Here is a 14,023-nt window from a genome sequence, read left to right as displayed (position 1 = left end):
TGAGTGTGTGTGTGATAGCATGGATGTGTAAGTGCTGGAACCTAGGCATGATGGGACTGTGATTGCTGTTAGCAATCACACTCCTATCATGCCAAGTCAGCCAGTACATGCTGAAACCTAGCCAGCTGCCTCCCTTGTGTAGTGATGCTGCCAGCAGTATGTGGTTTGCACATCACTTACAGCCACCCTGTACCAGCATGTACTGGCTGACTTGGCATGATAGGAGTGTGATTGCTAACAGCAATCACAGTTCCATCATGCCTAGGTTCCAGCATTTACTGTTTGGATGTGTAAGTGCTGGAACCTAGGCATTCTAGGCTGATTGATGGGTCACTATGGCCAATCAGCATTCACTTCTACCCTGACTTCTGACTTCTACCCTTGAACTCCATAATTCTCTCAAGTGAGATCAAACGTGAGAAAATCAGGATAAGATACTGTTTATTCTTTCCTATGCTAGTTTCTCAATCAGCAACCTACACCTACATAAGAAGCCAATATGACATCTCAATTTTGTAGCCTATTTAATGCAAAACATGAGCGTGTAGACTACTTGTATTTAACAGCTTTCAAATTATAAAAAAGTAAAATAACTTCACCAGGTGGCGCTGCTGTGCTTTGAAAGTACTTCTCAACCTGCTTGATAATTGCAAATCAGGTTATTTAGAATTTTTAATAATTTTTTTTTTTATTTGGCATAGTCATTTGAATTCAAAAACCTGTAAATGAAAAGTAGCAACGTACAAAATTCTGTATGTACAAAATAATGTAAATAATATAATGCAGGGTAGTATGGCCAGAAATTAAAATATATTGTCTGTATGACAGTAGCATGAATGCAAATGAGGAAGGCCAGCTGAAGTTTTCATCAATGCTATTGCCAATGTTCAGCATCTTTTTTTGTATGGAATATTCATATAACCTTTATAACTATTGTGAAATTTGATCAGGATTGTTTTTTTCCTTGGGTAACTTTCTGGTACTACTTCACAGTACTCCACTACGCTCAAACTATAAACAAAAATATGACAAAAGGATGTTTGTGTAGCAGATACCCAACACTGTGTATCCTAAATGGACCTTAAATTTGTGAACTACCTCAGTCACCAGGTTTTCCCACCTGTTGGCAACAAAGTCACACACAGCAAATGGCTTGTGGGCCACTGGCCAACATTGCTCCACGCACACACCATCTGCTGCTGGGTGCTGGCACTAGCACGATATGCACGTTGTGTGAAGATAAAAACGTAGCATATGACCTCTCATATCCAGCCACTGGCCACACTTATGTCATTGCCAGCCCCTGGCCTTAATAGTCAAGGGGCGTCACATTGTTCTCAGTCCAGCCCTCGTGAGTGGCATATGGACATGGCCCACTCTCCATCCACTGTTCCATTTTAAAGTCTACTTGTTGCTAGCCTTGCCCTTTTACTTGGTCATGCCTCGTTACTGCCTCCTATAAGGAGCAGATCTGGGAGCAAGCCCTGGGAAGTTGTTATATATTCCTGATCTTTAAGACTCAGGACTTTCCACAGTAGACTTGTGACTTTGGCCTTCTTAACCACTTAATATATATGTTGCTTAGTCCATAATTCTATTATAAATGCTAATAATTTGGTTTCAAATTTTATTTTTAAAGAACAGCAACCTCATCATTCATCATTTTTAATCACTTTTGATTTGTAGTAGAGCACCTGTATTCAAAGATGGATATGCAAGAATCCTGGCCCATGAATTCTTGAAAACATTAGCCCTGATACCGAGTTTCTGAATGGATAACCCATGGTTCTTAAATACTAAATCTAGTCTAAGTACCTTATTACTCTTTAGTGCGTCAACAAAATGCAAACACTTTTTACAATAGATTTGTTGAAAACATGCTTCAGTAAATTTAGATATGGTATTTGATTTGTTCAATTAGTTCTATAAACAAGTCTACAATGTGTGGCTCCACAATGGAAAGGGAGCAGTGGTTATTTTATGCTTTATAACTTCACAGTAATTGTTTTACTTTAGATAAGGCCATTCCAGGTAAGGGTCACAGCAACCTAGTGAAATTGTCAGGTTGGTCTCACAGCTAATGGATTTATGTGCCATTTTGATCTCTTAATTAACCACACTAAATTACTTTGTGACCAGTTGTCTCCGGATAATGATGACTAATGCACTGGATTTCTAACTTTTTATTACACTGAAGTTAGATCATATTAAGAACATAAAAACAAAAAAACAAGAATTCAGAAGTGTAAGTGGAAACACAATTTTTAAAAAATAAGCAGTTCCAGAAACTCAAAATTACACATTTCTTTCAATTTTTTCTGTCTCTATTTCGCCTCTTTTTGGTGTTTTCATTTTAGCAGAATGTTGTTTATAATACACCTAAACATAATAAAAAGAATTCCCAGGCCCTCAAGCTGTAAGTTTTAGGTCTGTCTGTGATATGACATTAACTGTCAGATATGAGATATAACAATGATGATGCATTTGTAACATCAATACTTTTGATGTGTACCCATGTGCCCCTGAAAGTCATTTAAAATTATATTTGAATTTATTGTTTAAACTACATATTTTATGTTTAGTGAACACTGTCTCTTTTTTTTTACATATGATTTGTTAAAACTGCTGAAGAATAATATTTTACACTATATGAACAAAGCTACAAGTGAGTACACCCCTCACATTTTTGTAAATATTTTATTATATCTTTTCATGTGACAACACTGAAGAAATGACACTCTGCTACAATGTATAGTAGTGAAAGTACAGCCTGTATAACAGTGTAAATTTGCTGTCCCCTCAAAATAACTCAACACACAGCCATTAATGTCTAAACCTTGGCAACAAAAGTGAGTACACCCCAATTTGGCCCAATTAGCCATTTCCCCTAACCAGTGTCATGTGACTCGTTAGTGTTACAAGGTAAATTTAATAGCAATAAAGAATGGTAAAAAAAAAGTATGGGAAGTATAGTACACAGCAGCAGGGAAATTGTAAAGGCTAATATGAGTACCCTACCAGGATCATACCTTAAAGTGGGCTGATTGGGGACAGAGCTGACACTGAAGAGCTGAATGGGGACAGCAATGACATGGGGGCTGAAGGGGGGCAGAGGTGACACTGGGAGGGGCTGATTGGGAACAGATGTGAAATTGGGGAGCTGAATGGGGACAGCAATGACATGGGGGGCTGATTGGGGACAGAGGTGACACTGGGGACACACTTACATACACACACACATACCTATGTTTTTGTTTTTAACGAATACAAAAAAAATATTATATAGCTTGTACAAAAATAAATTGGTTTACTAACCTTCTACTTCCACTTTTGGGGGGTTTCGTCTAGACCTGCACCCCCTGGTAGCAACAGACTGTTTTCTATGTATACAGGATGTCAGTGACACGACATCCGGTGCTCCAGCAGTCTGAGTGCGAGGGGGCGGAGCTTTCACCCCTCACGCTGCTCCCATCTATGCGGCCATCAGACTGCTGGAAAACTGATCTAAACGGCTGCTGGGTGCTGATGCCGCCGGCCGGAGCTACTTTAATACTATTTAAAAAAAAAGTATTAAAGTAGCGCGGCCGGCGGCATCAGCACCCAGCGGTCGTTTAGATTACTGGTTTTAGGTGTGAATGGGGAGCAGGTGTGTTAAATTTGGTGTTATTGCTCTCACACTCTCTCATACTGGTCACTGGAAGTTCAACATGACACCTCATGGCAAAGAACTCTCTGAGGATCTAAAAAAAAGAATTGTTGCGCTACATAAAGATGGCCAAGGCTATAAGAAGATTGCCAAGACCCTGAAACTAAGCTGCAGCACGGTGGGCAGGTTACAGGACAGGTTCCACTCAGAACAGGCCTCGCCATGGTCGACCAAAGAAGTTTAGTGCACGTGCTCAGCATCATATCCAGAGGTTGTCTTTGGGAAATTGACATATGAGTGTTGCCAGCATTGCTGCAGAGGTTGAAGGGGTGGGGGGTCAGCCTGTCAGTGCTCAGACCATACGCCGCACACTGCATCAAATTGGTCTGCATGGCTGTTATCCCGGAAGGAAGCCTCTTCTAAGAAATCCTGCCAACAGTTTGCTGAAGACAAGCAGACTAAGGACATGGATTACTTGAACCAAGATAAACGTATTTGGTTCAGATGGTGTCAAGTGTGTGTGTGGCAGCAACCAGGTGAGGAGTACAAAGACAAGTGTGTCTTGCCTACAGTGGTGGGAGTGTCATGGTCTGGGCCTGCATGAGTGCACTGGGGAGCTACTGTTCATTGAGGGAACCATGAATGCCAACGTGTACTGTGATATACTGAAGCAGAGCGTGATCCCCTCCCTTCGGAGACTGGGTATTCCTACATTATAAAGACCCCAAACACACCTCCAAGATGACCACTGCCTTGCTAAAGAAGCTGAGGGTAAAGGTGATGGACTGGCCAAGCATGTCTCCAGACCTAAACCCTATTGAGCATCTGTGGGGCATCCTCAAACGGAAGGTGGGGGAGTGCAAGGTCTCTAACATCCACCAGCTCCGTGATGTCTTCATGGAGGAGTGAAAGAGGACTCCAGTGGCAACCTGTGAATCTCATGTGAACTCCATGGCCAAGACGGTTAAGGCAGTGCTGGAAAATAATGGTGGCCACACAAAATATTGACACTTTGGGCCCAATTTGGACATTTCCAGTTAGGGGTGTACTCACTTTTGTTGCCAAGGTTTAGACATTAATGGCTGTGTGTTGAGTTATATTTGAGGGGAAAGCAAATGTATATACAGGCTGTACACTCACTACTTTACATTGTAGCAGAGGATCATTTCTTCAGTGTTATCACATGAAAAGATATAATAAAATATTTACAAAAATGTGAGGGGTGTACTCACTTTTGTGACATACTGTATGTGGACACCTGACCATCACACACATATGAGCTTGTTGGACATCCCATTCTAAAAGCATGGGCATTGACCCCCCTTAACGGCTATAATAGCTCTTTTGGGAATGTTTTCCACAAGAATTTGGAGTGTTTATGTTGGAATTTGCGCCCATTTAACAAAAAAGAGCATTTGTGATGTCTGATGAGAAGACTTGGCTCACAATCAGAATTCAAATTCATCTCAAACATGTGGGGTTGAGGTCAGGGCTCTGTGCTGGTCACTCAAGTTCTTCCACACCAAACCTTTCAACCCATGCCCTTATGGAGGTTGCTTTGTGCACAGGGCCACCACAGTCCTTCTGTAACAGGAAAGGGCCTTCCCAAAACTTCCATCAAACTTAACACTACACTATGTATTCTATTAGATGGTGTTCTCCCGCCATCAGCCAAACCCAGATTCAACCATCGGACTTCCAGAAGTATGATTCATCACTCCAGAGGACACATTTACACAGCGCCAGACTCCAGTGGCGGTGTGCTTTACACCACTCCAGCCGATGCTTGACGTTGTGCATAGTGATCTTTGGCTTGTGTGCAGCAACTCAGCCATGGAAACCCATTTCATGAAGCTTCTGATACAGTTGTGCTGATATTGCTCCCAGAGACAGTTTGGAACTCTGTAGTGAGTGATGCTATAGCATGTGACTAAGTTATTGTTACTCCTAGACACAATATTAGCACTAATAATGGACCAGAAATTTCATGAACTGACTTGTGGCAATGGTGGCAATCATAGGGCAGTGACACGTTTAAAGTCACTGAGCTTTTCATAATGAGCAATGTATGCCTATGATGATTTTTGTTAGGTGTCTGCAGCACCTAAACTCAGTATTCAGGAGGGGTGTCCACATACTTTGATCATCCATAATTAATTAGCAGACCATGGTTACCATCCCCACACAAATTATATATTGTTTTTTCATGGACATATAGGGCTTTCTCATAATATCACTTTTTGTATAATCTATTATGAATAATTTGTTAAAAAATAGCAAAAAAATATTGGAAAAACAAAACATGTTCTGCAGCCCCTGGTAGTATAAAACCACAGATTCATTTTTTCAAAAGCTCCCTTACATTCTACACCATTTTTTCTTATTTTTGAACTTTGAGGCAAGAAAGGTTTTTTATGTAAGTTTCTAGTGGGAGGGCACAATGTGTTTGGGTGCCTAAGTATTTTGTTTGTTTTGGTTTTACTTGCCCTGCATTGTACAGTACAGTACAGGTATGGAGGCATCCAAGATCTTAGGATGGTCTATATAGAACCTTTGGGGCATTTAATGTAGTTTCAGGTATTCTCACCTATTCTGATATGATAAGTGCTAGCGATGGTACAGCCTGATCTCCCACGTACCAGCTGGAAAATATCCCCGCTGGTAAAAAAGTATAGCATGCACTAATATGTTCTCGATCACCTAGGACCTGTTTCCAAGGAAGTAATAGTACATCCAATGTCACAAAGCTGTTTTTAAGTACACAAACCGAACATGTACCCACAACCCACAAGAATGATGTGCCCAGAGTTGTGCATGCACTGTTCTGGGATTGAACAGAAGGATGGCAAGATGAATGTGCACACATGTAGCCATATTGAATATTGTAGGGAACAGCTCACGCATGGGGCGGCAATGACAGTATTCACACAGGTTTCAAATGTAAAGCGTGTTTATTTGCTGTAGGCACAGAGCACCTTGCAAACAAAACAAACTCTAAGCCTGTCCGGCTCTAACTAAACATCCAGGTACCTCTCTACAAGCCTAAGGTCTGGCACAAAGCAAAGTAACAGGTTTTCCATAGGTAAAGCTTCATACCTGGTGGGCTGCAGCGCTGGCTGTAGCTGCTCCTTCACTCAGTTTCTCCTCTCCCCTCTCTTTTAAGGCTTCCTCCCCAGTAATGAGCTTAGGAAGCCTCACCTGAGGGCTCCTGGGTTTGCTACCGTGCCTGGCTGAGGAAACCGGGTGAGATATATATCCCATCAACCACTTTCCCATACACTTTACCACAATATATATATATATACACACACATTTGCTAGTCTTATCTGCACTTTTTAGGATGACATGACCACAATAAGTAGAGTTGTAGAGTTGTCAGTGTCAAGCCAGAATCTTTTAGCTAATTCACCTCAATGATTGTAAGCTTGCAAGAACAGGATTCTTCTCCTTTCCTAGCATGTCTTAATGTATGTTCACATTGTTACATTTCATATTCCACTATGGAACCTTCTTGATGCTGTATGGCAAAATGTAATGTAATAAAACTAAAACATTGTAGCAGATCTATTATCCATTTCAATGACAGCGCCATTGCTACAATGTAGACAAAAAAGAAGATGCCTAGGGCATATGACAAAATTCAGGGTTCACCTAAAGGACTAGCAACTCTAGGACCGGCTCATCTGAAACTCCATATGTAATGTGCTGTTGGCTATCAGAGTGAGTTATGAAGTTAGTTAAAATAAAGGCTCTCTGGTTTCTGCATTGCAGATATCCTTGATGATAAATATTTCAGGTGCTAATTTCTTCTTTGCCCTTGTTGCCGCACAGCATGTTTTAGATATTGTCATTACTAATTATGTGTCCTAGGTGATTCTAGTTGAAAACATGAGAGCTACTGCCCTTTGGGATGTAAATCCCCATCGCCCTTTATTTTGGCATATAAAGTCAGAGTTATATTACAGTTAAATTATTTTAATGCGATTACTTATTTTGAAATTATGTCTCGTCGACAACTGTTTCATTCTTTTGGTAATAACGGTACGGGAGAATTGTGGGCCAACAACTCATTGCGAACTGAAATAAAGTTGGATATTACATATTCATAAGTGAACTCTGATAATAAATAACAAGTAGAAGCCCATGTATCACATTTATTACTAAAGAAAAAAATAGGCAGAATGTGTGTTTACGCAAGCTTAAGGGCAAATAAAGCCTTAATCCCATATTGCTAGACTGTTGGGAAGCAGACATTTGCTTAGTATTCCATCAATAATATTTCTGTCTTCTGCTTTAATGATTTAAAAAACGATTCGCATTTTGTTTCAGGACATCAATTTTAAACCTGTGCTGCAGTTCAGTGATTTGAATTTTGTTCTCATTTGTTTTCATTAATTTTTTGCTAAGAAATTAGAACTACAAGAAAGGAAATGCATGCCTTTGTTTAGCTTGCTCTGTCCCCTAGGAAAATAATGTACCTGAAAGGCTACCTGAATGGCTAGCTGAAAGGCTGACCTTGAATTTGAATGTGGCAACCACAAGCAAGCTAATACAATAATGTCAGACCTAGAAGGACTATAATAACCACGGCAAATATATCTCCAAGATGGAAGCAATTGTGAATGAAACAAACAAAAATGTTCTGCTAAATGATGCAGATTTTTGTTCTGCAAAGCATGTACATCTTTTTGTATGTCTTTTTGATAAACATCTGTAGTAGAAAATGATGGCATATATTTGACATTTGAGCAGTCAAAGCAGATAAATTATGTTTGAAAGCAAGAATAAATCTTTATGTTCATCTTTTGACGTGCAAAAGCAAACAAGTCTATATTTGTGCCCTAACAAAATTGATAATATATTTCAAATATAAAAAATGTTGGTAAAATGTTAACGTAAAATATTACATTTAAAAAAATATTTGTCTAAATGGCAAAAAAAAAATAAAAAAATAGAAATAGGCAGAAAAATGACATAATAACAATTGAAGCATTATTTTTTAACTATGATCTTCTTAGAATTTTTATTTTGGTCATAACAACAGGAAAACAGACACAGCTGTAGATATTTACCTGGCGTGATAAGAGGGCATCGATATAATGCTCTAGAGGCCATAACATATTATTACTAGCTGCACAAAACTTAAACCTATATTGCGATTAATATAGCCCCTGGCAGCTGGCAGCTCATTTTGGTTTGTTCTATTTTTACCCCCTTGTACCTTTCTCTTTTATGTCATGCGGAATCATATATGATGAGACTATTGAGACTTGGACAATGGGATGAGAGACTGCTGCGGTTGTTCTTCTGATATCAAGCGGGTAGAGGAAAGTTATTGACAAGAAGTTATTGTATTAATAAAATTTTAGAACGAGGTATAGTGAAAACAGTGAAGTGTGGAGGAATTTCTTAATCTATTTAGAACCCCCCCAGAGGCTGTAACTGTGTACAGTCATAAACACTGAGCCCATTAATACAATTACATGCACAGATCATCATCTATTAATGTTCAGTTCACTAGAGCCCTATAATATGTCAATAGTTCCACAACTTGCCATTGTGGCTGTTCAAAAAACTTTGAGTGGGAGGACAAGCTTTAGTTAGGAATTCAGTTTACAACAATATGATGTTACACAATTTCATAGGCAAGAAAATTTAAAGCAATCGTGGCTCTTCTCTGCATTTTGAACGGTTTTATATAAGTATTCAATCATTTTAAGATAAAGACTAGAATGCCTCTTTTTATTCTCATCATTACACTTTATAATTTACTAGAGTAAAGCAAAATTGTGGATGCCTATGTGTCGACGGACCAAATTTATTTGTCATGTGCAAAAAGATAGTCCTACTGATTTGAATTCTCTTGCCGCTTGCCAATGCCAAATAAAAAAACACACTTTAAAAAAACACCTCAATTACTATGAATCCAATCGAAACAGCACAACTTTAATGGTTTTTAGCAAAATTGTAAAAAAAACCAAAAAAAACACCCTGACCAAATATCTAATTAATCCATGTCTGGGCGCACTTTTAATTTTGCACCATAGAAAATGGAGCTGCGTACACTTTACATGAATCCTACGATGTACGAAGGAATCAATTTTATCATTATGTATATGAAATGTTTACAATATGTTTCCATTGATTGTGTTAGAGGAAACATTGTCTATTGGAAGAATTTAACTTCATGAACCATAAAATCATGCTGGCTTCACAACATAAAGTGCACTAACACTTAAGTGGTTTATTCAACATCATCTTCAACAATGATTTGCTTATTTTTCTTTTAGCTGCACACAATAACCTATAATACAATAACAAGATAAATGTAAGCTTTTAAGTAATTTCATATTTAAGAAGTCTGCTGGTTTGATGAAGAACAGAACGTTGGATAATTTAATTCTCCCAGGAGGTAAAAGGGATACCTACTGTGATGCTGTGCAATCTAACTGTTTCTACTAATACAAATAAAAAAACAGTTTCAGAAGTTCATTATAAAGGCAGCAATTTCCTCAAAACAAGAAATCATAGCCATCACTCCCTCTGCGTTCCATTAATCAAAATTTAGGCAGAGTGCTGAGAATGAGGCAAATCTTAAGATAAGCAGACAATAAAACACAAGTTGTTGATACAGTTCTGGTTTCAATGAAAGTATAAATTTTACTACCTAACTTGCATATGCTTTCCAGTTACATTTTATAGTTTATTGAGACAGCTGGGGAAATGTGAGCATTGTAACATAATATTAAAGTGACACCATATTCTACACCTATGTTGTTTTAAAACTTTACACATAACATTAAAGCGATCATCTTCGACACAAACCATATAAATCACCTTCTGTACATTGTAGCAAAATTATTATTAGCAACAACACAAAACCTTAGTACACAAAAGAACAGCAAGGGTCTGGTAATGGAAAAGTCATTAGGATGTAATAAAAGGATGAACAAAAATCAATGTAAAGAAATATGCAGTGCAAATAAACTTAAAAGAAGCGACATCAGCAAGTGTGCAACAACAAAAGAGTTGTGCACAATACAGTGGCTTTTCTCTTTTAACACTGGTGATTTGCAAAAATATTGCTCTATTTCTGGTCTTTGAGGACCAGAGGTTTGTACTCCTTATATAAACCATCTACTTTGTTTTGTGCTGTCATGACTTATTTGCTAGTGTTTTATATTTTAAGTGCCTGCTCTACTCTTCTGCTCAGCCATCTCTCAACTAGAATTGAAGCTGAAAACATAAATTAGACCATTGCTTTAACTAGACAGCTTTAATTTGCCTTCAACTAAACAGCTATGTCCAAATTAAGGGATCATAAATCTATCTTCAGATTGATAACATACAAGTCTATCTTCAGCTTGGGGACATTCAGGTCTATCTTTAAAACAATGGTTTGTGAGTCCATCTATAACTCGATGGTATGTGCGTTTGATGCTATGTCAACAGTGTTAACTTGTTAAACTAAAATACAAGAATGCCGAGCTGCTTTTAAATGCTGACAAGCTACACTAATGCTTGCCCTAAAGTGGGTCAACTTTCTGCTCTATGGGCATGCTTTTCTTAAGCTGAGTCCAATTATATATACTATATCTATCTATCTATCTATCTATCTATCTATCTATCTATCTATCTATCTATCTATCTATCTATCTATTTATCTATCTACCTACCTATCTATCTCTCTACCTATTTATCTATCTATCTATCTATCTATCTATCTATCTATCTATCTATCTATCTATCTAATATAATATATACATATGGACATTAAGGAAGAAAAATGAATTCAGAACAGAAATGGAGCTTATATATACACACACACACATTTGCTAGTCTAATCTCCACTTTTTAGGATGACATGACCACATTAAGTAGAGTTGTCAGTGTCAAGCCAAAATCTTTTAGCTAATTCATCTCAATGATTGTAAGCTTGCAAGAACAGGATTCTTCTCCTTTCCTAGCATGTCTTAATGTATGTTCACATTGTTACATTTCATATTCCACTATGGAACCTTCTTGATGCTGTATGGCAAAATGTTATGTAATAAAACTAAAACATTGTAGCAGATCTATTATCCATTTCAATCACAGCGCCATTGCTACAATGTAGACAAAAAGGAAGATGCCTAGGGCATATGACAAAATTCAGGGTTCACCTAAAAGACTAGCAACTCTAGGACCGGCTTATCTGAAATTCCATATGTAATGTGCTGTTGGCTATCAGAGTGAGTTATGAAGTTAGTTAAAATGAATTCAGAACAGAAATGGAGCTTACTTCTGTCCTGCAGATCTAAATAGGTATAGCAATTAGTATAGTATGGTTGTCAAGACACCATGAATATTAACTGAAAATGAATGAGTTACATTGTCAGTAGAGGAAGATGCCATTAAGACTAAGCATCCATCTTTTCAGATGAAACTTTTGTCGAAATCCTGTAAGAATACAGCTAAATTTATCTAAAAGAAAGTAATTTAATTTATTTATTTTTATTTATTTAAAAAAAGGTATTAACTGGAACTATGATAAGCTCGAGTATGTCTACGCCATAATGGATGAAACATGCTGTAACTGGGATTTATTGTATTGCATCCAGTTGGAAAAAGGCAAGGATATTTCCTAATAGTAGAGGCATTTTTATGTAACTAGTAGACTCCAATCAATCCATTAGAATTTTATTTTCTGACCTTTTGGTTTGGATAAAATTAAGAGGGTTTTTTCAGGTACAAGTCAAGACTTGGTGCAATATTTTCAATGAGGTAGGTTCCTGCAACTTTCTGGAGTCACATTTGAACAAGATTTACTTCAAGGGATAGCATCTTATGGCCATTCCCTTATTCATTTTGTATCCCTCCATTGCACAATTTCTAGTTCCATAATATCCTTATAAAGGACATTTTCCTAGCGTTGCACTGCATATTCAAGGTGAGGTCTTAACATTGACTTATAAAGAGGCAAGATGATATCCTCCTCCTGTGAATCAATGCCCCATTATATATCCATTATATTTATGCCAATGTCTTATTGGCCTTTGCAGATCCTTCTTTTTAGTCCAAGGGAGATTACATTTAAAGTATATGTTACATTGTTATTACTTATCCCATATTGCATAACTTTACATTATATCCGTGTTGAACTTCATTTGCCACTTGCCTGCCCAGTTGCAGACTCAGTCTAAATCCGTCTGCAGAGAAGCAACATCAAGGTTACACTGTTTTATCCTACCTAATTTTGTGTTATCAGCCGACATAGCTCTCAATGCAATATGGGAGATCATTAATAAACAAATTAAGAAAAAGATGACCCAGGATAGATTCCTAAGGTACTCTACTTCATTTTCCACTTACAGTCACTCTTTGAATTCTATCTGTTGGTTAATTTCCAGTCCAAGAGTTTTTGTCTCTTTTGAGTTAAAACACAAAGCAGTCCCACTGATTCAGCTCCTTGGTAAGCATATAGTTCTGAAATATTATATAGGACTTACAAAACGTGGGGTACATAGTGGTGGGCTAAGCAATATATAACCATATAGTGTAATGGACTCACCAATATTTTGCCATAGGTATTACATGAATGGTATTTTGCTGGGTATGTGGTGAATTCTTGCCTTGTTTTTTTTTCGCAAAACCATGCTGACTTCTACTAATTATATTCTGATTGAAGATTTATTCTAAAAATAGATGCCCTTAGCCTGTCAAAGTTCTTCTAACATGTCTTTGTTCATTTAGGCTCTTCTAACATTTAGTGTTAGTGTACTTCCAATACAATTAAAACGTACATTTTTTTTCAGTTTTAAATAAAAGACAATCCACCTAATCAATGTTAATGGTAATGTTTGGCTGCTTGTACCACATACCTGTGTTGGGTGATCCAAAAGAGAGAGAAACATTGCCACTGACAGCTCCGTCGCATGACCACTGGTCACAGGTCTGTAAACCTTTCTGCTATACAGAGAACAATAAATCAGTATTGTATTTGCTTGATTATAAGACGACCCAGGTTATAAGATGACCCTGCAAAATTTGAATATTGAAAAAGAAAAAGCCTGAATTAAAGACTACCCTATAGGAAAAAACATTTTACTAAAAATTTAAATATGCATTCACATGTAAACTATTTTTTCATATTCAATAAAACCTGTGATTCAGAAAAATGCATTTCTTGTTTTTATTTCCTTTTATTTGCCAATCTGCCCCCCAGTTATGCACATCTGATCCCAATTATGCAAATCTGCCCCCAGGCTTGCCAGAGGCTTACCCCCCTATATGTCACTCTGCCTCCTGATATGTCACTCTGCCCCTAGACTTACCAATGCATCCCCAGACTTGCCCCCCACGCTCCAGACTCCCTGGTGCCTACTGGGGCAGCTGGTG

The sequence above is a fragment of the Sceloporus occidentalis genome, unplaced genomic scaffold (assembly GCF_023333645.1).
Source record: "Sceloporus occidentalis isolate IW3139 unplaced genomic scaffold, rSceOcc1.0.p SCAF_107, whole genome shotgun sequence".
NCBI classification, from domain to species: Eukaryota; Metazoa; Chordata; class Lepidosauria; order Squamata; family Phrynosomatidae; genus Sceloporus; species Sceloporus occidentalis.
Note: the sequence above shows the minus strand (reverse complement) of the source record.